The following is a 24,845-nucleotide window of genomic DNA, read 5'->3' as shown; positions in this document are numbered from 1 at the left end:
GAATAGCTAGCTTAGTACTCTTTTGAAATTGTATTCATGTAATTAATAAGTTCGTTTTAATTTGTAATTAATTAATTGGTTAGTTCAATTAGTTAGTTAATGTGTTGTAAAAAATGAATTAGCTAGTTTAGTTGATTATTTCATTCGGTTTGTAATAGCTAGTTAATTAGCTTAACTTAGCTAGTTAGTTTATTCAGACCCTCTTGCGTGAGGGCGCAAGCGTATGTCTCCCAACCCAACGTCTTTCTCCCTTTTATTTACCTGCTTATTGTAGCTCGACTTTTTCGCGCCCCATTTCGGAGAGCTCGAATTGGTCCTACAGTTCAGACTCCTGTCACGGTTCTAAATCTACTCTCACAAGTGCAATGTGAAACTGATAATCACCAAAGAGTCCAATTCGGCAAATCATTTTGGAAAAATCAATTTTAGATCAAATAATGCCAAAATTGGGCTGTTTTGCTAAATTAAAAAGTCGCCACCTAAATGTTTTATTTTTAGGAAATTTAGGAAACCCTGACTCGTGCCAAAGGCCACGTGTCCGTCATCACCAAAGTTGCCTCGGCTCGCAAACTTGGGTACAAGAGGGAAGGTCCTAAAATGAACACCCCGCTCGCTCAATCAAAAATCGGCCTCTACTATTCATGATATGTTGTTTTCTCAACCTCATGTGTTCTTATTTGGTTTATTAATCTAACTTTACTATGTGATGCACACAAGCAAGTATAGACTAAGATCGCAAGAATTGGAACATATTCAACTCATTTTTGCTTTCAAAAATGGTTTGAATTTGCCACCCTCAAGTGGGCTAAAACACGGATTTGCCATCAAACATGATGGGCTTAAAACATGATTTGCCATTTTGCAAAGTGGGCATAAAACTCACATTTGATGAATTGTTCCAAATCAAACAATCAAGCCTTCATCCACAGGCATTCATGCAGTTAATCATTTAAGCAAATAGCCTCATGATAAGCATGTGAAACATGGCATTATGGCAATCACACTCATGCAATATGCTAAAGCATAAAAGCTTACCGAGTACTCCAAGCCAAAACAAAAACTAGTTAGAAAGACGTATGATCCTAACTATGTTAAGTGACTAATACAACACATGCAATAATGCGATTAATAGGCTCGGCTACTAATATGGCATATGATATAATTTGATAACATGCTTTGAAACACGTATTCAAATAGGTATTGAATTGACAATGCAGTTTGAATGATACGCCGAGCCTCGGGGCATGCAAGACAAATGAATGGATACAAACATGCAAGCATAAGGTATGCTAATTGAAACATGTCCATAATCTAACCATCCAAAGTGGTTAAATAAAAGAGAGAAAGATGTGGGGTTGGAAGACATGCACACACGCACGCACACTTATTACAACATCATGCCCTCATGAATGAGGGTCAGGATGAATAAGCTAAGCTACACTAAGCTAAGCTAATTATTACAAATCAAAACTAATTAACTATTCTAGTTAACTAATTATTACAACACAATTGAATAACTAGATATGCTAAGCTAATTAAAATATTACAAAACGAATTAAGCTAAATAATTACAACACATGTATGAATAAATTAGCTAACTTATTCTAGGCTAACAAAAGCAATTAAATGGCCTCGGGGCGAGGGATCCTTGCATGCTCAGTTGCTCCACCCAAAAATGTCGTTGGCTTGCCATCGAATGCCTCTATTTGCACTCGTTTGATCTTTGAAAACTGTACCAACTTCCTGATTGCCTCTACTCCAATACAGGAACACATTTGTGCAAAAATTCACTGGTGGCCGATCAGCTACAAAAATTGGCCGTCGACCACCTTAATTGGCCGGTCGACTACATCAAGTGGCCTGTCGGCTACTTTAAGTGGCCGGTCGGCGCCCCCTTTTCTGGACTTCTTGTTTTGCTGCAACGGAGAGCAAACAGTGGCAAAGCATGGCATTTTCAAGAAATATATGTACTGCTATCCTCCTTATCATCTCTCAAGCTCAAAAGAGTATAGCTCTTGCCTCTCAAGCCACCAACCAAGCATTTTCAATGCATGATGGCTAGAGAACCAAGCTTGTACAAGGTCAATGAATACACAAACAAGACCAAAGTAACCACCACCCTATCATGCGTGATCAAAGGTGACGGTGACCAAGAAAAGTGGCACGTTTCATCACTTTGAGTATGAAACGTCCCATTTTTCTTGTGTTTGGATTAACGTTCGATCCGAACACATGCAATGCAACACAAAGATGCTTATCTTGCCTCTTTTACTTCGTTCATTTTGTTTACACATTTTACATTGCCGATTAGTTCTTTAATCGATTAGTCCAAAAAGTGAGTGTCCTCTAATGGAAAGAGGGCTTAAACCATAAGTACCTTGAGCATGAAAGATGCCTCATGCTGTTGGTAATGAACTCCCGAAGGAATTAAACCATTAGGCACGAGGGTCTCAATTCCACACTAAGCCAACAAGGGGTTCGAAATCACTTTCAAAAAAAATGAAAGAGTGAAGAACATAGAGAGATTGCAGAGAATTCAATGTTGAAATGGAGTGCAAAAAGACACTAAAACATGCAAGCAACTCATGCAATACACGCTAAAAGGCCTAACTCACTAAGCTAGTTAAAGAGATTGCACTGCAACCATACAATACAAGCCTCGAAGGGCCAAACCAACTAAAAACAGAGTTAAAACTAGACAAAACAGTGACTAAATCATGCTGAAATCAAGGTACAAAATGCTATAAAAACATGCTCACATGTTTGCTTGTAAACAAAACTCAAGATACAACCCTCAAAAGCAATGAAAGACTGAAACAAATGAGCATATGACAGAGCTACATACACTGAAATTACATGTTAAAAGGCACTACAACATGCAATCATTCCAAGCAAAACATGTTTAGAGGCCTAAAATGCCAAGCTAGTGAAGCCGTTTGCATTACAACTATGCAAAAGGAAGCCCACATGACCAAAGCAGCCCAAAACAGAGTTAAATCATGCCAAATTAGAGGCATACACATGCTGGAAATAAGCTAAGTTAAGCCACAAAAACATGCTACCATGTGATGCTAACTAGGCATGGAAGTGAGACACAAGGAGGGGAGGCTACCCCCTCTATTTTTGGACTTCAAAACATGCTTTTGACCACTAAAAAAACTCTGAATTTCAGTGGTTTAAAGGACCAAAAAGTTTGACTTTAATATACAAAAGATGGTACAAAGGCTCACACAAATAAGCAACAAGAATGGTAGACAACCCCTTAGCACAAAATGGTTTCAAACCAACATGTTAAGGCCCAAAAATCAAAGCTTTTTGTAGTTGAAAACTAGGCCCAAAACAGTATAAAAAATGGCCAAGCAAGTGATTAAAAACTAAGCCTACAAGGTAAGTAATATACCTCTTGAAGCTCAGCACAAAACAGGCCCTCTTTAGGCTCAAACAACCTTTCAACAGCTCCAATTAGGCTCTAAGGGACCTCAGCTCCAAGGTGGTCCAATTTGGTTAAGACTTGATGTGCAAATGTGTAGAGAATTCTAACTATAAGGCACAAAACAAGAAGAGAGAGAGAGAATTCTAGAGAGAGAGGGAGAAATTTGATCCAAAATTTCTAACCCTTCAAAATGGGGGAGAGCCCCCCCTATATATAGAAAATCAAGCTTAGAGCTTGTATTCGTTCCTCCATACACATGTATGGAGATGGCCTTCAGTGAGCAACAGCTGGCACAACTGGCAAACAAATATCTGAAAAAGGAGAAAAATGGCCGCTGGCCATCACCAATGGCCGACTGGCCATCAATGTGGCCGACCGGCCACCACTGATGGCCGATGAACTGTGGGGGATAGCCGACAAGCCACCCTCTCCTCTAGATTTGAAACAACAATCTCTTGGTCCACAACCAAGCACAAAATAGACAAGTTGAGAGACTCAAAGACAATGCACTCCACCAAGAACTTCAGGCACTCAAAACGAACACAAGCATACAAGATCATCGAGTGTCTAAATGATGACGTCCAGGTCTCAAGGACGGTCAAAATGGGGTGTCTACAGTTTCCCCTCTTTGACAGAACTCGGAAGTTATGAAATAAGGGGAGTGAATGTCAAAGCCTAGAGACGACCCATTTTTGACAAGGCTGAAGACTTGGACAAACAAGCAAGTCAAAAACAAAATAACGGTTGCGTCCGCAGACTGCCTACGTATCCCTTTGCAAGGAATCAAACTAGCGTACTTCAGAGGCAAGATGCAAATGATATGCACGATGCAAGAACATAACTTACGATCATGCAATGAGGCTGTAATGAAGCATCTAAATGCAAATGTTATGCAAAGAAATGCTACAACAAACTCATACATAAGCAAGTAAACATGAACCAAACCACATTTCATCTAGGCTTAACTACACATCATGTAGGAAAGGTAAAGAACAACACAAACGTCGGGTGCACCCGAGGTACCAAACAAGATTCCAACGCGTTGCACGAGAGAGAGAGAGAGAGAGAATAACGAGAACACCAGAGCGCGTCTATACGTCTCTAAATAAAACATCCTAACGCGTTGAACACGAGAGGAGAAAGGGGTTCGAGAACACCGGGACGCGCCCGCGTGTCTCGAAACAAAGCATCCTAACACATCGCACGCAAGAGGAAAAGAGTGTGGTGTAAACACCGGAAGGTGGTATAAACATCGGAGCACGTCCCAATGCTTCTAACCAAAACATGGTGATATAAGCATCGGAATGCGTTCCAAACGCTTCTAACCGGAAGGGTGGTCTAAACACCAGGCACACGTCCTAATGTTTCTAACCAAAACAAGGTGAGCATCGGAACACGTTCCAAATGCTTCTAATCAGAGGGAGAGAGGTATAAGCATTGGGCACACATCCCAATGTTTCTAACCAAAGCAAGGTGGTATAAGTATCGGAACACGTTCCAAATGCTTCTAACCTTAGGGGGAGGTATAAGCATTGGGCACACGTCCCAATATTTCTAACCAAACAAGGTGGTATAAGTATCGGAACATGTTCTAAACGTTTCTAACTGGAGGGGGGGAGGTATAAGCATTGGGCACACATCCCAATGTTTCTAACCAAAGCAAGGTGGTATAAGCATTGGAACACGTTCCAAATGCTTCTAACCAGAGGGGGGGAGGTATAAGCATTAGGCACATGTCCCAATGTTTCTAACCAAAGCAAGGTATACAAGGGACAAGAATGATCTTACCTAGAGTTCCTCTAAATGAACCATACATACAACATCATCTGGTTGCACCAGCTTTGAATGAACCGTACATACAATATCGTCTGGTTGCACCAGCTTTGAATGAACTGTACATACAATATCGTCTGCATAAGAAAGAGACTTAACAGATACAGCAAGATAAGAATGCATGTTCTATGCAAGATTAACAACATGTTTTATGCTAAATACCAAATGCATGTTCTATGCGAATCTGAGAAGCGCATATTCTATGCAAGCGTGAAAAGTGCATATTCTATGCAAACGTGGAAAATGCATGCTCCATGCTCGATTAACAGATGCATGTTTTATGCAGGTGAGAAATGCATATTCATGCAAGTGTGAGAAATGAAAATTCCATGCAAACGTACATATTCTATGCAAACGTACAAAATGTGTGACTCATGCTCAATTTGCAAGTGAGAAGTGCATATTCTATACAATGAAAATTGTGGCATGCTCCATGCAACACCAAAATGCATATTTCATGCCGTACTAGCAAACTCATGCTCTATACAACAGACACAAACACTTTCATGCAAATGCCAGAGCATATACAATGTAATGCCATGCGAGCACTTTCAATGCGAGATAACAACACATATCTTATGCCAAGCATGTTACGCAATAAAGTTCAAAACGCGTGTTTAATGCCCAAGTAGAAGTACGCTCTATGCTAAAGTACAAGATGCATGCTCTATGCGAGAGTACAAGATGCATGCTCTATGCGAGAGAGACTATGCAAGACCTCATGTGAAAGGCACGTTCCAAAGAGGTGCACATTCTATGCAATAACAAAAGCGGTGCACAGTAAAAATGACTCGATCGCAACCCCCAACTTACATCTCGTAAGAGTTGTAACAAGTTAAAAAAGGATACACTTCGCATGTGTTGAGTATCATACACAGAAAACACGGTCCGGAGCTTCTGCAGAGGCCATTTGAGCTTAAAAGTGTACTTTCCTTGCACTTTTTTTGAGGGATTAGGGCATAAAACAACAGAACAATAGCCAAGGAGAGCACTATAGGCCTGTCGGCCACTCTGGGAGGCCATTGGCCACCCATTAGCCACAAATGGTGGTCGTGGTCCACCACTAGTGGCCGTCGTCCACCACTAGTGGCCGGTCGGCCACCGATGGCAGACTCGGGGCAAAATTGCCAATTCACCTAGGGTCTTTAAGTATAGGGTTCCAAACCCTTTTTCCACACTACCTCAAGCCCGAAAATCCTTCTCCTCTCACTCTAGACCATTTTCTTCCTTAGATCCGAGCATCATGCACCTTTTCCAACACTCTGTAAACATTTCCTTCGCTAAACCCTCATAGTTTACACCACTTTGAACTGATTGAAAGTTGCTTTCGGGGTTTCTTTCTTCATTTCCACCACTTGAGGTTTGTTTCCCTTGAGTTACCCTTAAGTTCGGTGCCCTTTTCTGAGCTTTGACCTTTTCTTCCATTTTTCCTCTCTTAGAGTTGACTTTTGTTGATTTCGGCATTCTCCACCCATTTTTCCCATTTTCGACCATTTTCTCATCTTCCCTTGAGATGGCGGATGACATCCCACACGACGGAGCTCCTCCGGATATGGAGATGGGTGATCCAGAGTTTGAGCCATTGCCATTCAGCGTTTGACCGTTCGACCCGACGATATATCATCCCGAGATACACGTGCTACCACCCAATAGCATCCGGCAGTTCAGGGGATTTGCACGGGGTGCATAGGAGGACCTCTTATTGCACAAGCTGGAGTTACATCTATCTCATGGCGCCTTCGAGGTATACACTTTTTCTTCATTTTTCGCAATGTAGAGTGCATTTCTTGTATAGTTCACATTATCTTTCATCTGTTCATCCCAAACACATTCTTGCACTGTATTTCTTACACTGCCATGCATCTATTTTTCCTGAACATACCCTTGCACTGTATTTCTTACACTGCCTTGCATCGGCTTGTCCTACTTACCGGGGGATTCACATGCTATCCGAGGATATGGGACCACCTCTGCGAGGGAGTGGTATATGGAGCTTCTTGACGCAGTCTGCCATATCATTGACAAGGTCGGCTTCGGCTCATTCTGCATGGGGCTCTCACACCTCATAGCGAGCCAGCCTTTGCCAGGCTCTTTGGTAGAGAGGTGGCGGGATACCACCGATTCCTTTCACTTCTCTACCGCAGGGGAGATGACGATGACTCCCTTCGACTTCTCTATGCTCACTAGCATAAAGGTAGGGGGTCATCCTATTCCTCACGACACAGACATAGGTGAGTGGGAGGTTGTTTAGGTTTACTTGGTTCGCTGATCACTTTAGAGGGATGGCACCGATGACCCGAGAGGAGACCGAGCACTATGGCCGAGGTTTCCTGATGTTCATGTTTGGTACTACCTCGTTTGCCGACCAGGCGAACACTGTCGGGCTCTACCTCATGAGCGCCTTGGTGGACCTGTCTCGTGTCCGATTCTATAACTGGGACAGCGTTGGCTTGGCCACACCATATAGGTATATGAGCTCCACCTTCCACCGGACCGAGCATCTGATTGGAGGCTATTGGAGGGCCTGTGATGTATGTCTTACTCTTCTATTTTACATTTCCCGTTATACCTTCTGCTTTGCATTTTCTGTACACCGCGCACACTGTACACCGTACACACACAATCTACTTTTTGCTTTGCATACTCTATATCCCGCACAAGCACTGTCTGCTTTCTGCATTGCACTCTCTATACACTGTATACACAATCTGCTTTCTGCTTTGCATATTGTGTATCCCGCACACACACTATCTGCTTTCTGCATTACGTTTTCTGTACACTGTATACACAATCTGTTTCCTACATCATCTGTATTCATTTGTGGTATACTCACTGTTGCCCTTCCACCTTCTACAGTTATGGGTGTACGCCTATTTTTCGACACTTGCCCCAGAGCCGGAGGTGGAGATGCCTCCCATAGTACCATACTCGCATCGATACGACAGTCGGTGCCAGTGGAGGCCCCGCGAGTCCTTCTCATTTTTCAGTCGATTCTTTGACATTGTGACCGCAGTAGAGGTAACTCAAACCTTATAGTTATTTCAGCTCTACTTCATATTGCATATCCAATGGCAGCTAACAGTCTATATATTCACTTTTTGCAGATCACCTGGCAGCCCTGGGTGGTGATGCCTGTTGGGGTCAGAGATCAGTTTGCCAGTGCTTGGGAGGCTTCCCAATTTCGACTTCTTCTTGAGGGCTCGGTTATCAAGCATGGTTCTTAGGAGAGCGATTCTTGCGTCAAACCATCGGTTCGCTCGTGCCGGTAGTTCCGATGCCACCCCCGACATACATGAGGGTCACAGAGAGGTACACTCCCCAGGAGATGATTGATTTCACTTGAGGCTGGGATACCGACTTCATCTGAGTCGAGGGTGACTACACAGTCTTCATCTAGACATACCTTATGCCCTCTCTGACCGGCGCCCGTAGGGGTGAGAGAGCTAGAGCTCCAGCTGTGGGAGGGAGAGCCGGAGGGTCCAGGGCCACTAGGGCCCATGACAGGAGAGGTTCTCAGACGAGGCAGAGAGCGGGGTGGCCAAAGCTGCCTACTACACTAACTTGCTGGCGACCCACAAGGAAGGCGTACCAGATTCCCATTGAGCCTGCACTAGCTGGTCACGAGCTTGTCGGAGTTTGAGGCCCGGCCCCGGTATGTACCATACTTTACATTTTGCACATTCAATTCATTTCAGTTGTGCTTTATAGACCGCTGATCATCTCAACACATTTACAGGCATCCATGAAGTACACGGGGCAGGCTTTCAAGCTTGCGGCTTCTCTGATGGGGATGGTACAGAAAAGCATGAACCTGCTCAGTATTTATGGCATTCTGGTAAGTTTCTTCAGCTTACATTTCATACCATTAAACCTTTTGCTAACACATTAGCATTTCAACTGCAATCTGCTCCATACTGTACTGATACGATACACTACATTCATTCACTGCATACTACATTCCATTTTTGCATATGATATATACCGCAATTAATATTTTTGACAAACTGTTCTTTTCAGATCCCAGCCACACCAGGCGCACCAGCAGGAGCCGCAGCAAGATCAGCACCTCCTCCGACAGCAGGGAGAGAGAGACGAGGGGCTCCGGTGTACTGCTTACTCGTGACGAGAGCAGACCATCAAAGCTTGTCCTGGATGATGAGACAGATGAGAACGAGGAGCCAGCGAGTCCCCAGTTAGAGTCATCTGAGGGTGGAGACGACGGCACCGACTCGGGTTCTGAGGGCGATGACGATGCTGAGGAGGGCTCCGAAGAGGGGAGTAGACGCAGCTCTGGTTCAGGCCCGGCTCAGATTTAGATAGTGGCGCCGATGGAGACAGTGTCATAGAGTCTGCTCTGCCGAGAAAGATGACAAAGAGGGCTTCTCGATCCTGATATGGATGGCATTGATTTAGATGCTTTTTGCTTTGTTTCCTATTTTGCTAGTAGTGTTAACACATTGTACAACTTAGACAGTTTTATTTTCTTAAAAACTTATACTCTTTGTAAAATGAAACCATGATTGGCATGAAAAATCAACTTTTTGATAAAAAACGTGTTGCATTTTTACATTCTGAGCAATCGCATTGCACCATTTTACACAAAATGGGATTTGATGGAAATTGGATGTTGTACATTGTATTGGCAATTTCTCAATCAGGCAGTGAACCAACCAACATCTAACAAACAGAGTAAAACAACTCAATGAACAACTAATGCAACAACTCGATAAGCAACTTGACAACTCGATAACATTTCGACAAAATTCTTAAAGAGAGACGGAAAAATATACCAAGAGCAAAACAAGACACAGGTTCTTAGTACTTTCAACACATGGATGGACCAGAGGGCAAAATAGGAGGCCATCGGCCATAAACATATGCTGCCGGCCACCAAAAATGGCTATCGGCCATTAGTAGTAGCCGGTCGGCTACAAAAGTGGTCAGTCGGCCACCAATACTGGCCGGTCGACCACTAATGCAGGGAACCTCCAGATTGCTGCCACTTGTCTTCCACTCAGCACCTTATCTTTTACAAAAGCTCTAGCTTTGTGGTTTCTTCATTCCAACTCTGTTTTTGCTTCAAATGGAGCCATTCTTCACCGAAAAACTCTAAAATTGGATTGCAACTCTGGATGGCTCGAAAAAAGTGAATTTCTAGGGTTTTGGGATAAATGCACTATTCCCGCTAAGTCGTACCCCACTGTGTTTTTCGTTCCTTCACGCCGTGGCTAGATGTTGGAACCCGATTACACGTGTTTTTAGCTTTAGGGGACAAGAGATATGTCCCACAATCGAAGAATTCCAAGTTCTGATGGAATCCCAGCGTGACGAGGAAATCCTGTCCCAGTCCCGTTTTAGTCACATCCAAGCTTTAGGAAGGATGCGTGGGCTCACTTTACATGATGCCCGATCTTTGGTTCACAATAGAGAGTTGGATATTCCCAACCTCATTCACCGATTTTCTGATGCCGGCAATTGCGGCGATCGTCTCTAGCAGAGTTTTCGGCAGCATGCTCTCTATTTGTGCATGTTGGCTTATTTCCTGTTTGCCCCTGGTTTTAGAGGATCTAGCATTCACTTGATCGAAGTTGCTCAAGGCTTGAAAGAGGGAAAGAGCTGTATGAGCTTGACACTAGCCGAGACTTTGATGGTCTTGGATGCTTTTCATTGTCGGGAGATAACCAAGTTCGCAGGAAGTCCACTACTTTTACAGGTAATGTTTCCTACCCTATCTCACATGTGTTTCTCACATTACTCGGCCCTCAAGCTTTTTTTTTTTTCTCTCAAAAAAAAAAAAAACCTTTCTTTCTTTTCCTCGCCACATACACCTCTCTATTCTTTAATTTCTCTTATTTTTCATCCCTCCCCAGGTATGGCTCATGGACAGGTTGAAAGTAGTGGGCTCTTGCCTTGCATACTCATCATGAGGCTATTTCTTTTGTCAACAGCTAGTTGATTTCCTAAACGAGGGATGGTGGTGCCACTGGATGTGTAACCGATCCACTGTTGACATTGCTTGGCGTTGCCCCTGGTTTGATCTGCCCAACATGAGCTACATCATGTCTTGACAACTTGGCATTCAGTTGATGGGCTTGACACATTATGTCTTGTATTTTCCATTCCAGTTCAGGCGTCAGTTCGGACACGACCAGACTTGCCCAGAAGAGGGGGTAAGATACCCGGCTTCATTTCCAATATGTGGTTCACAACTAGCTCGATATCCCACTGCCTGGAGGACAAGAGAACTTCTGGCTCCCGCTCCCAATCTCAATTGCGCCTTATCTGGCGAATGCATAGCTTGGCTTGATGATGAGGCACAAACCAGGCCTATTTCAGCATTTGAAACTTCTACAAGCTCTAGAAGGGGACGCAAGAACACCTGACTCATCGATGCCCCAAGTTTATTGCTTTGATCTGACTTTCAAGTTTTCCTTTTGAATGTAATAAAAAGCAACTTTGATTTGTATCAAGAGGTAGAGAACTTTGTATTGAAATCAATGAAATTGAAGGTTGTGGGTACTGAAAATTTTCCTTTTGGTCCAAAAATGGACTAAGTTGTAAAAAGATTAATTTGAACTAAATAAACTTTTATTAAAACTTTTCAAAACCATTTTCGATATGGATCACAACTGGACACACCTGGAATCTATCCTTGAAATGTACAACCCCGAATCCAATAAACGAAAAGTTGCCCCTTGTCTGAAAAGCACTACACTGCACTGAATTGTAACCAGCTCTCATAGTGAAGATCACAACTGAACTCTTGGATGTAGAAAGACAAAGATAACCAGGACAATTTCATGGACACAGCTGATTTTGACGTGTTTGTGGCTGGACTTCAGAATGAAGTTGGCTACGTATCCCAAAGATGGAAATCAAGCCTTACTTAGTTCAGTTCGAGTTCACTCAGGTATTAACACTCTCCTTTTGCGCTCTAACTTTTGCCAAGGCCGCCCTTTCTGGGTTTTTCAACCCTGCGAGCTCAATTTTTCTTTTCTTCTAATTTTTTGTGCTCTAACTTTTGCCTAGGTCGCACTTTCGGGTTTTCGGCCTAGCGAGCCTCTCAAGGGTAATATTTCTTCAACTTGTCCATGTTGATTGGTTGGGAGAATTCGAGGCCATCTAGGTCCATAAGAATGACAGCTCCACTCGACCAAATAGATTTGATGATGTAAGAACCAGTCTAATTAGGTCTGAACTTGCCCCTAGGGTCATAGATGGGAGCTCGGCTGTTTTTGAGAACCAAATCCCCTTCTATCAGATTCCTGGACTTAACTTTTTTGGTGAAAGACCTGGCGATTCTGCGTTGATAACTTTGAACGTGGTACAGTGCTTTCAGCCTCCTCTCATCGAGCAGCATAAGTTCCTCGAACCTGCTCTGCTGCTAATCCGCTTCTGCTATCTAGCACTCAGCCATAACTCGCAGTGACAGAACTTCAACTTCAATCGGCAGAATAGCTTCCATCTCATAAACCAGAGAATATGAAGTTGCCCTAATAGATGTTCAAATTGATGTCCTATAGCCCTAGAGAGCAAATGGCAACTTATCTGGCCAGTCCCTGTAGGTTTCCACCATCTTCTGTAGAATGTTCTTGATGTTCTTGTTGGCGGCCTCAACAGCTCCGTTGGTTTGCAGCCGATATGTAAATGACTTATGAAAGGCCATGTTGTATTTCTTTAACAGGTCGATGACTTCTTTCTTGAAGTGGGAACCATTGTCCGAGATGATCTCATTCGGGACCCCATAACGACAGATGATATTATTCTTGATGAACTTGGCTACGTGCAATGCTTTCAGCACTGTGTAAGATTGAGTCTCAATCCACTTTGTAAAATAGTCTATTGCCACCAGGATATACTCATGCCCGTTTGAGCCCTTCGGAGTAACTACCCCAATAACATCAATTCCCCAAACTGAAAATGGCCATGGTGAAGTCATGTTGTATAGCTTCGACGGCGGGATGTTTATGCTATTTGCATGAATTTGGGATTTGTGGCCTCACCAAACAAAACCAATACAATCCTCCTCCATGGTTGACCAGTAATAACCCTACCTGAGAATCTTTCGAGCTAGCATTACCCCGCTCGTGTGCGATCCGGATTCTCCTCTATGGATGGCCTCCATTAGGCTCTTCGACTCCTCTACATCGATACACAGTTTATGCATTCCCAGATGGCCTCGTTTGTACAATTTATCCCCGCAGATGGTAAACTGAGCAGCCATTCGCCGTATTGCCCTTTTATCTTTGGCATTTGCCCCTAGCGGATAGACCTCATTTTCCAAAAAGTTCCAGATATCATGATACCAGGGGTTCTGATCTTGTACTTCATTTATTGCGGCGATCAACTCGTAGGCTGGCACATATCTCTATTCAATAATGATCGGACGCATCCGGACTCCCAAAGGAATGTCTATCATGGAAGATAGAGTTGATAAAGCGTTAGTGAACCTATTGTTCTCTCTTAACAAATGCGTGAAGGTTAGCTTCTCAAACCTAGGAATCAAAACGTCCAAGGTTTGGTGATAGATTTTCATCCTTTCTTCCTTAACCTTCCAGTCTCCTTTCTCTTAAGACACAACCAGGTTCGAGTCCCCAATGACGTTCAACCATTTTGCCCCTAGTTCTAAGGCGGCTTCCAAGCCAGTGATACATGCCTCATATTTTGCTTCGTTGTTTGATACCTTGAACCGGAGTTTGAAAGCTAAAGGTATGTGAGAATTGTCGGGTGCTATCAGCAACACCCCTATTCCATAACCGTATTGATTAGATGCTCCATCAAAGTACATGGTCTAAATCTCCTCCATGACCTGTAGAATGGCCTCATCTGGGAACAAATACTCTACTGCTTCGTCTCCCTCCACTAGGTGATCGGCTAGGAACTCCGCTACCACTCTCCCCTTCACAGACTTGCGAGTCATATACTTCAAATCAAATTCGGAGAGAAGAAGTAACCAATGGACTAGCCTACCTGTAAGTGCTGGTTTCTCAAAGAGATATTTGATGGGATCTAATCTCGAAACCAGAATTACGGAGTGAGCTAACAGGTAGTGCCTCAACTTCCTGGTAATCCATACCAAGGCCAAACAAGCCTTTTCTAGCAGCGTGTAGCGGGTCTCATATTCCAGCATCTTCTTGCTTAGGTAATAGATGGCTTTCTCTACTCTATCTTCAGATTCCTGCGCAAGCATGTAGCCCATTGTCGTGTCGGTTACTGACAAATACAAAATCAATGGCTTCCCTAACTCTTGCGGTGACAACACGGGTGGGTTCTATAGATACTGTTTGATCTGCTCAAAAGCAACCTGGCATCGGTCATCCCATTGGAATTTCTTTCCTTTCTTTAGGAGACCAAATAATGGTTCACAAGTCAAGGTTAATTTTGCAATAAACTGTCTTATGAATTGCACTTTACCTAGAAAGCCTTGGTGGTGGCATTTCAAGGATGGCCTTGATTTTGGAAGGATCGACTTCGATGCCCCTTTGTGTAATCAAGAACCTTAGCATTTTCCCTGCTGTGACACCAAAAGTGCATTTTTGAGGATTCAATCGTAACCGATATTCTCTGATCCATTGGAAAAATTTCTTTAAGGCGGTGTAGTGGCCCTCTCTTTCCTTGGACTTGACAATCATGTTGTCCACATACACCTCAACCTCTTTATGGATCATATCGTGCAAGATCGTGGTTGCAGCCCGTTGATAAGTAGTCCCATCATTTTTCAGACCGAACGGCATCACCGTGTAGTAGTAGGTTCCCCACAGCGTGGTGAAGGCAGTCTTCTCCCTATCCTCGGGTGCCATCAAGATCTGGTTGTACCCAGAAAATTTATCCATAAAGGAGAGCAACGCATGGCCTGCGGTGAAGTCCACCAATTCGTCGATGTGCGGTAGAGGAAAGTCGTCCTTCAGACTAGCTTTGTTCAGATCCCTGAAATCTACACACATCCGAATTCTGCCGTCTTTCTTCGGCATTAGAACAATGTTGGCCAACCAAGTAGGATACTCAGATACTAGCAAGAACCCTGCATCTATCTGCTTGATGACCTCTTCCTTGATTTTCATAGCCCAATCAAGGCGTATTCTCCGAAGCTTCTGCCTGACGGGTCGGGCCTCAGGGTCAAGAAGGATCCGATGCTGTACAATCTCATGATCGATTCCAAGCATGTCTTCTTAGGACCACGCGAAAACATCTTTGAAATCTTTTAATAAAGCGACTAAGCGCTCACATTCCTCCGAAGACAAAATGGGCTCGATCTGGACCAGACGCGGATCCTTCTCAGTACCCACATTAATTAAAATGATTTCATCAACCAGGGGTTTTATAAACCTCTCATCCTCTCGACAATCAAATGTTTTAAAACCAAAGGAATTCCTTCCTCATCATTTTTATCAGAATTTTAAAAGTCATGATCCATGCAATACACAAGTGGCATAGAAAAGTACTCAGAAATAGCAGTGGTACCATTCTCATTCATAACATTCAGTTCGTCCAATTCGTCGGTTACAACCAGCTTAAAAGAAAAGGAAAAAGACGACCTGAACAAAACAACAGCATTCAGGTTATCAACTGTAGGAATACCGGACTCTTACTCAGAATAACTAGAATCTGATTCCGACTCCACAGACTCTATGGAATCAGATTCCTGTTCACTACCTGATTTAGAACTGCTAGACAAAAAGCCCTCCTCGAACTGTCAAACAATGGAGGGTGCGGTAGATGTGTCCAGAATGCCACTGGAAGGGTCCACAGCTGATTGATCCCTAATCATGGAAACAAAGAAGTCATCCCCTAAGCTCTCCGGTGTGATCTGAGGATCTAAAAGGAGACAAGCCAGCGCTGCTCCTATCTCGAGCTTTATGGCATCGGATTCATCCTCTATACACTGTTCAGCCTCTGCTGGTAGGTCAGTCTGCTCTTCTGGAACTTCATCCTCTTGCAACTGTAGGTCAAAGAAGATCTCAAAGCCAGGCAAACGCCGATTTTCTAAATTCAGCCATGGCTCAAGAAAGCCGCAAAATGGGAAATCCTCCCCCTCCCGGATAAAGTGGCCGTTCAGGGTTCCTTGAATAGGTCTATGCACTAGCTCATAGTGCTTTCTAGTTTTCTTAGGTTTGGCCCTTCCTGCCATTTCCTTCACCTTTCTTATCCAGTCCTCTTTGGTAGGTGTGTAACCTAGACCAAAGGTGTGGGGGTTATGTGGCACTTCGGCCAACACAGCAACGCCCTTCCGACCGCTCCTTCCCAATCCCATTCCAGGTACATGTTGCAACTTATTCATGAGGTAGACGAAATGAGCACTAATGTATAATCCCTCATACTCTGCCAGAATATCTTGCACTACCTGGGCCTCAGCCAAGGTGAACCTAGACAGAAAGACATCATTCTCGCTATGTACAATTTCCAGTACCAATGTAGTAACTTCCGGCGGAGGGTGTATAGAAGAATTCCCAAAAATAATAGCCACCTCCTTCCCATGGGATACTTCCGCATCTGATGTAGAGTGGAAGAGACAACTTTCACTTGGTGCAGCCACGGCTGTCCAAGGAGTAAATTAAAAGTGGCCAGAACATCCAAGATGTGGAACTCGATATCCTGTTGTGCCGGACCAACCTGCGTTCTAACCCGAACTGTCCCCATCACTTCCCGACTTGTATTGTCATAAGCTTGAATCACCTGGGCTGTTGGTACAAAGTTTGCTGGCTTCAAGCCAAGAGCATAGGTCGTGCATGACGAACACACATTAATTGCAAACCTGGTATCAACCAGGACGACTAGTATCCATTTCTCTTTACATTCAATAGAGATGTATAATGGCTTGTTTTGGTCAAAGCCCTCAGGTGGCAATTCCTTATCTGTAAAGGTCAAAGTTAGTGAAGCGCCTCCTGGCAAAACTAGTCTCACTAACTGCTCGGGGGTTGTATCGATAAACAGCTTAGCCCTATCCATTGCTGATAAAGCGGCTTGTCTGTGTACTTGGGAAGCCATGAGCAATCCCCAAATGGATATGTCCACCTGAATCTTCTTTAGTTGCTTCAGTACAGCTTCTTTTTCTAGTGCTTTATCCTTCTGTTTCTCAGCTTCCTTATCTTTCCCAGATGTTTCTGGTTGGTCCAGGTGTGGGGGCTTAAAATACTGCCCACTCTGAGTCATGTGATCGACTTCCTCGGCATACCATGTATCATTTGGCAGATTCTATTCCCAATCATCGTGTGGGCAAGACGCAAATCATCATCTTCCCACCACATTCCATCGACAACCAACAAATAACTGTCCGGTTCCATTGCAAGTATTCCCGCATCCACAACACGATCAATCCTCGTGGGGCCTTTGGTTTTTCCAGCCTTCTGATCATTCTCAATTCTTTCATGTTCGAACCACTTCAGCGCGGCCTCCTATTCTGTATTAGCTGTGCAAAAGCTACCCAATTCTTGAGAAAAATTCTTAGTGCCGGTGCTCTCTGGCAACTTTTCCTCATCGTCGACCGTTTCGGCTGTTGTAGTAGTTCCCGCTTCTAGCTTTTCCTGCTTTGGTTAAGACCCCTCATCAACATCTGGTTCATCACTGAGCCACCATGTATTATCCGTTGATCTGTTCACATCAAATTAGCCAATCTGTACATTACCCCGATCTTGTTCGTTAAAGAACTACAGATTACTGATGTCCTCCTCGAGATCAGCTAAGTCATCCAGTCCTTGACTTGGTCCGTCCTCCAAGACTATATTAACCTCCATTCCCGTCGGCAATTCCACCCCTGGTTTGGCCTGACTTGTTGGCACAATGTAGTGACACGGGTTGTACTCTTCTTCAGTTAAGCTTATGGAGCCCTCAGGCATACGTTCTTCTACCACAGCCACCACCACGGGTCCGATTTGGGATATAGACGTGCTCATCATGCACAAGTCTACGCTTTCTGGGATGAACAACGCCGGCTTGGGTAGGTGGGAGGGGGTGATGTATATACTAGGGTCGTATGAGACGACCAATGTTTGGATAAGGTTTACTTGCCTGGGTGGAGGAGGTTGGTTATGTGGTGGGAGAGGATTGGTAGTGACGTTAGCCTTTTGAGGAGGCACTATCACTTTGTTGTCAATGAGATCCTGAATCTCATGACGGAGTCTAAAGCATAGGTCGGTATCATGACCATGCTGCTGGTGTAAGGCGTAGTACTTGGCTGGGTTGTGTGTAGGAGGAAGGGGATTAGGCAATGGGCGCGACTCTAGGGGCTTCAGATGCCCTTTTTGATCAAGACCCTCAAGGCCGCAGACAGAGACATGTAAAGTGGGGTGAAAACCCTCTGGCCTCGGGGTTGGTATTTTGCAGGTTGTGAGGTGGTTTCGGATGTACCGGCAAAAGGGGTGGCTGTTTTTGGTGTGGTGGTGACCATACCAACATCAGAAGTCCTTGCAGCTGCATTACTACTCGTAGTCGTATTTGAACTGCCTGTAAAAGCTGTCTTAGGCTGCTCTTTCTCATGGTCGATCAGACCCTGTTTCATCGCATCCTCTGTTTACACCTCTATCTTATGGAGGTCAGCAAATGTAGGTAGAGGTAATACTATTATCTTCTGTAGCAGCTTCAGTTGCAAATTACGGACGATCATTCTTATCTGGTCCTTTTCAGCTGGTCAGGTGGCCATCATGGAGGCCTTGGCCCTTTATCGAGTGACGAAATCGAAGAAGCCCTCCTTCAGCTCTTGATGAGTTGCCTCGAGATCACGACTTGTGACCTCGATTTGAGTGTTGTAAGAGTATTGGGCAATAAAGGCCTCGGCCATCTCTTCCTAGCTCCTCTTTACAAAATATTCCAGTTTAGCATACCAAATGGCTACGATACTTGACAAGGTCCGGCCGAAGAGGGATAGCTTCTACAATCTAGTCAGGCCCATCGGCCGTAGAATATCTGAAAATAGCCGTAAGTGGACCATGAGATCACCCAACCGTCGAAACGGTCTATGTGTGGCATTTTAAACCTATCTGGCAAGGTCACCATTGCATCGATATAGCCATCCTCTATATCTAGGATTGAATTAACACCTTGAGCTCGTTTGAAAAGCTTCTCCAGCTTGCTCACTTTTAATGTAGTAGGGTCGACCTCAAATTCAAACGGTCCCTCCGTTGGGTAAACCGGTGCTTTGGAAGTCTGGGGTGAATCGGATCCACTAGAATGTCCGCATTTTGTTGAACATTAGCTGTAAGTCCGGGTATTGGAACCCTGACTGGGGGTGAATGCGAAGCAAAAGCTGCTGCTGAAGCCTAGCGATCAGCTCAGATTGCTGGGCTGCAATTTTTGCTTGGCGAGTAGCGTCCAGATGCATTGCCTCAATGGTCTGTTGAAGTTGACGCAACATATCTTCCATGTTGTCTACTAGGTGCTGATCTATCAGAACCGGTGTGTACTCTCTTTCTGAAGTGGAAGTAGGAAACTGGGTTCGACTGAGCACAGGTGAAGTAGTCAGTAACTGCTGAATTGGAGACTGCTGAACCGGTGAGCTATGCCTAACTCTCTTCCGTCTGGTAACCGGGGGTAGCGAAGCAAACACTGGCTATCCTCCAATTTGATCCTCAGATCGGTAAATCTGCCTTACTCTAGTCCGAAGTGCTCGGGCGGTAACCGCCTCATCGGAAGCAATTGTGAAACACTACCTTACAAAACGAAAAATAAAGGAAAAGAAACAAAAATCAGAAAACGCACAGCACCTCGGCTTAGACAGAGACAACACAAAGTTGAAATCATAAGCTGGATAATTTGTACTCAAACACTGATTTCTGCTCCAAATTTCTTCCTCAAAACTGATATCTTTAAATTGATACCCAGATTTGCAACTAATACATACATTCTTGCAAAGTTACACTCTAAAAGCACATATCAAGAAAGTAAGAGCCAAAACACCCCTATGGTGGGTTAGAGTTACCCTGTCCTAATCTCGTCAGGAACTAGGGATTCACTACTCAAACAGCCAGCTTCACACAATCCTACATTCGGGTAAGCAACTTGTCATACTTTGGAAGAGTCTCTATGGCTTTCGATATGCAACTAGGTCGATTGGTCAAAAGGGGTACCTCAGCAAGACCACCTAATATACCTCTCGCTCCTAACACCGAGAAGTGAAAGGAGGATCAAATGGTACAACAGTAGTCCAGATCCAAGGCTTGTCTTCCCATCGTCGCAGAGCCCACAACCGTTCAGCCTTTTGGCAAGCTTTTCCAAGCAAGCCTCCGGCAAACCATTCAGGAATAGCAGATGGCAGACACTGTGACTTAGGCGCACTGATGCAAATGCAATGCAAAGAAACACATAAGTGTAGATAAAATAACATAACATGAATTTGAGTCAAGTTCTCTAAATCCCCAGCAGAGTCGCCAGAAATTGTAGCTCGACTTTTTCGCACCCCCTTTCGGAGAGCTCGAATTAGTCCCACAGTTCGGACTCCTGTCACGGCTTTTGAATCTAGTCGTACAAGTGCAATGTGAAACTGATAATCACCAAAGAGTCCAATCCGGCAAATCATTTTGGAAAAATTGATTTTAGATCAAATAAAACCAAAATTGAACAACTTTGCCAGATTACAGAGTCGCCACCTAAATGTTTTATTTTTTGAAAATTTACGAAACCCTGACTCGTGCCAAAGGCCACGTGTCTGTCATCACCAAAGTTACCTCGGCTCAGAAACTTGGGTACGAGAGGGGAAGGTCCTGAAATGAGCACCCCCTCTCGCCTGATCAAAGATCAGCCTCTACTAATCATGATATGTTGTTTTATAAACCTCATGTATTCTTATTTGGTTTATTAATCTAACTTTACTCTGTGACGCACACAAGCAAGTATAGACTAAGATCACAAGAATTGGAACATATTCAACTCAAGTTTGCTTTCGAAAATGGTTTGAATTTGCCACCCACAAGTGGGCTAAAGCACGGATTATCCATCAAATATGATGGGCTTAAAACATGATTTGCCACTTCGCAAAGTGGGCTTAAAACTCACATTTGATGAATTGTTCCAATTCAAACAATCAAGCCTTCATCCACAGGCATTCATGCAGTTAATCATTTAAGCAAATAGCCTCATGATAAGCATGCGAAACATGGCATTATGGCAATCACACTCATGCAATATGCTAAAGCGTAAAAGCTTACCGAGTACTCCAAGCCAAAACAAAAGCTAGTTAGAAAGATGTATGATCCTAACTATGTTAAGTGACTAATGCAACACATGCAATAATGCGATTAATAGGCTCGACTACTAATATGGCATATGATACAATTTGATAACATGCTTTTGAAACACGTATTCAAATAGGTATTGAATTGACGATGTAGTTTGAATGATGAGCCGAGCCTCGGTGCATGCAAGACAAATGAATGGATGCAAACATGCAAGCATAAGGTATGCTAATTGAATAATGTCCCTAATCAAACCATCGAAAGCGGTTAAATAAAAGAGAGAAAGACGTGGGGTTGGAAGACATGCACACACGCACGCACACTTATTACAACATCATGCCCTCACGAAGGAGGGTCCGAATGAATAAGCTAAGCTACACTAAGCTAAGCTAATTATTACAAATCAAAACTAATTAACTATTCTAGTTAACTAATTATTACAACACAATTGAATAACTAGCTATGCTAAGCTAATTAAAATATTACAAAACGAATTAAGCTAAATAATTACAACACATATATGAATAAATTAGCTAACTTATTCTAGGCTAACAAAAACAATTAAATGGCCTCAGGGCGAGGGATGCTTGCATGCTCGGTTGCTCCACCTGAAAATGCCCTTGCCTTGCCATCGGATGCCTCTATTTGCACTCGTTTGATCTCTGAAAACTATACCAACTTCCAGATTGCCACTCATCCAACACAGGAACACATTTGTGCAAAAATTCACTGGTGCCGGTCGGCTACAAAAAGTGGTTGTCGGCTACATCAAGTGGCCGGTCGGCCACCCCCTTTTCTGGACTTCTTCTTATGCTGCAACAGAGAGCAAACAAAGGCAAAGCAAGGTATTTTCAAGAAATATATGTACCGCTATCCTCCTTATCATCTCTCAAGCTCAAAGGAGTGTAGCCCTTGGCCCTCAAGCCACCAACCAAGCATTTTCAATGCATGATGGCTAGAAAACCAAGCTTGTACAAGGTCAATGAATGCACAAACAAGACCAAAATAACCACCACCCTATCATGTGTGATCAAGGGTGACGGTGACCAAGAAAAGTGGCACGTTTCATCACTTTGAGTATGAAACGTCCCATTTTTCTTATGTTTGGATTAACGTCCGATCCGAACACATGCAATGCAACACAAATATGCTTTTCTTGCCTCTTTTACTTTGTTCATTTTGTTTACACATTTTACATTACCGATTAGTCCTTCAATCGATTAGTCTAAATAGTGAGTGTTCTCTAATGGAAAGATGGCTTAAACCACAATTACCTTGAACATAAAAGAGGCCACATGCTGTTGGTAATGAACTCTCGAAGGAATTAAACCATTAGGCACAAGGATCTCAATTCCACACTCAAGCCAACAAGGGGTTCGAAGTCACTTTCAAAACAAATAAAAGAGTGAAGAATAGAGAGAGATTGTAGAGATTTCAATGCTAAAATGGAGTGCAAAAAGACACTAAAACATGCAAGCAACTCATGCAATACACGCTAAAAGGCCTAACTCACTAAGCTAGTTAAAGAGATTACACTACAACCATACAATACAAGCCTCGAAAGGCCAAACCAACTTCAAACAGAGTTAAAACTAGTTAAAATTGTGACTAAATCATGCTAAAATTGAGGGAAAAAATGCTATAAAAACATGCTCCCATGTTAGCTTGGAAACAAGACTCAAGACACAACCCTCAAAAGCAATGAAAGAGTGAAACAAATGAGCATGTGACAGAGCTATATACACTGAAATTACATGTTAAAAGACATTACAACATGCAATCATTCCAAGCAAAACAGGTTTAGAGGCCTAAAATGCCAAGCTAGTGAAGCCATTTGCACTACAACTTTGCAAAAGAAGCCCACATGACCAAAGCAGCCAAAACAGAGTTAAATCATGCCAAATCAGAGGCAAACACATGCTGGAAATAAGCTAAGTTAAGCCACAAAAACATGCTACCATGTGATGCTAACTAGGCACGGAAATGAGACACAAGGAGGGGCGGCTACCCCCTCCATTTTTGGACTTCAAGACATGCTTTTGACCACTGAAATAACTCTGAATTTTAATGGTTTAAAGGCCCAAAAAGTTTGAATTTAATATACAAAAGATGGTACAAAGGCTCACACAAATATGCTACAAGAATGGTAGACAACCCCTTAGCACAAAATGGCTTCAAACCAACATGTTAAGGCCCAAAAATGAGAGCTTTTTGTAGTTAAAAACTAGGCCCAAAACAATATGAAAAGATGGCCAACCAAGTGATTAAAAACTAAGCCTACAAGGTAAGTAATATACCTCTTGAAGCTCAACACAAAACATGCCCTTTTTAGGCTCAAACAACCTTTCAACAGCTCCAATTAGACTCCAAGGGACCTCAGCTCCAAGGTGGTCCAATTTGGTTAAAACTTGAATGTGTAGAGAATTCTAACTATAAGGCATAAAACAAGAAGAGAGAGAGAGAGAGAGAATTCTGGAGAGAAAGGGAGAAATTTGATCCAAAATTTCTAACCCCTCAAAATGGGGGTGAGACCCCCTTATATATAGAAAATCAAGCTTAGAGCTTGTATTCATCCCTCCATACATGTGTATGGAGATGGCCTTTAGTGAGTAATAGTTGGCACAGCTGGCAAACAAATATCTGAAAAAGGAGAAAAATGGCTGCCGGCCATCACCAGTGGCCAGCTGGCCACCCCTGATGGCCGATAGGCACAAGCCATGGCTGATGGACTGTGGGGATAGCCAACAAGCCACCCTCTCCTCCAAATTTGAAACAACAAGCTCTTGGTCCACAACCAAACACAAAACAGACAAGTTGAGAGGCTCGAAAACATGGCACTCTGCCAAGAACTTTAGGCACTCAAAACGAACACAAGCATACAAGATCATCGAGTGTCCAAACGATGACGTCCAAGTCTCAAGGACGGTCAAAAATGGGGTGTCTACACTTATGATGGTTAGTTTAGAAGCATCATGTTTTGTTTAGCATCTCCCATGCCTTTCATCCATTGTCCTGCTTGCATTATGCTCGGTGCATCATTCTAACTTACATCATTAATTAAATGACTCTTTAAATACGTGCTTAGACCGCATGCTATCAAATTGATTCATATGCCATATTAGTAGCCGAGCCTAGTAATTGCATATCGCATGTGTTGCATTAGTCATATTGCATTAGTTAGGATCATGCATTATTTCTCTAACTCTTTTATTTTGGCTTGGAATATTAGGTGAGCCTTTACTCAATTTAGCATATCACATGAGAATGATTGTTGACATATCAATGCATGTTCACCATGAGGCTAAGTGCCTAAATGATAAACTGTTTGAACACCTGTGGATAAAGGCTAGTTGCTTGACTTGGGATAATTTGATTAGTGTCCATTTTAGCCCACTTTTTCAAGTGGCACAGTCACA

The sequence above is a fragment of the Camellia sinensis genome, chromosome 2 (genome assembly GCF_055761805.1).
Source record: "Camellia sinensis isolate YWXY chromosome 2, ASM5576180v1, whole genome shotgun sequence".
Classification (NCBI taxonomy): Eukaryota; Viridiplantae; Streptophyta; class Magnoliopsida; order Ericales; family Theaceae; genus Camellia; species Camellia sinensis.
Note: the sequence above shows the minus strand (reverse complement) of the source record.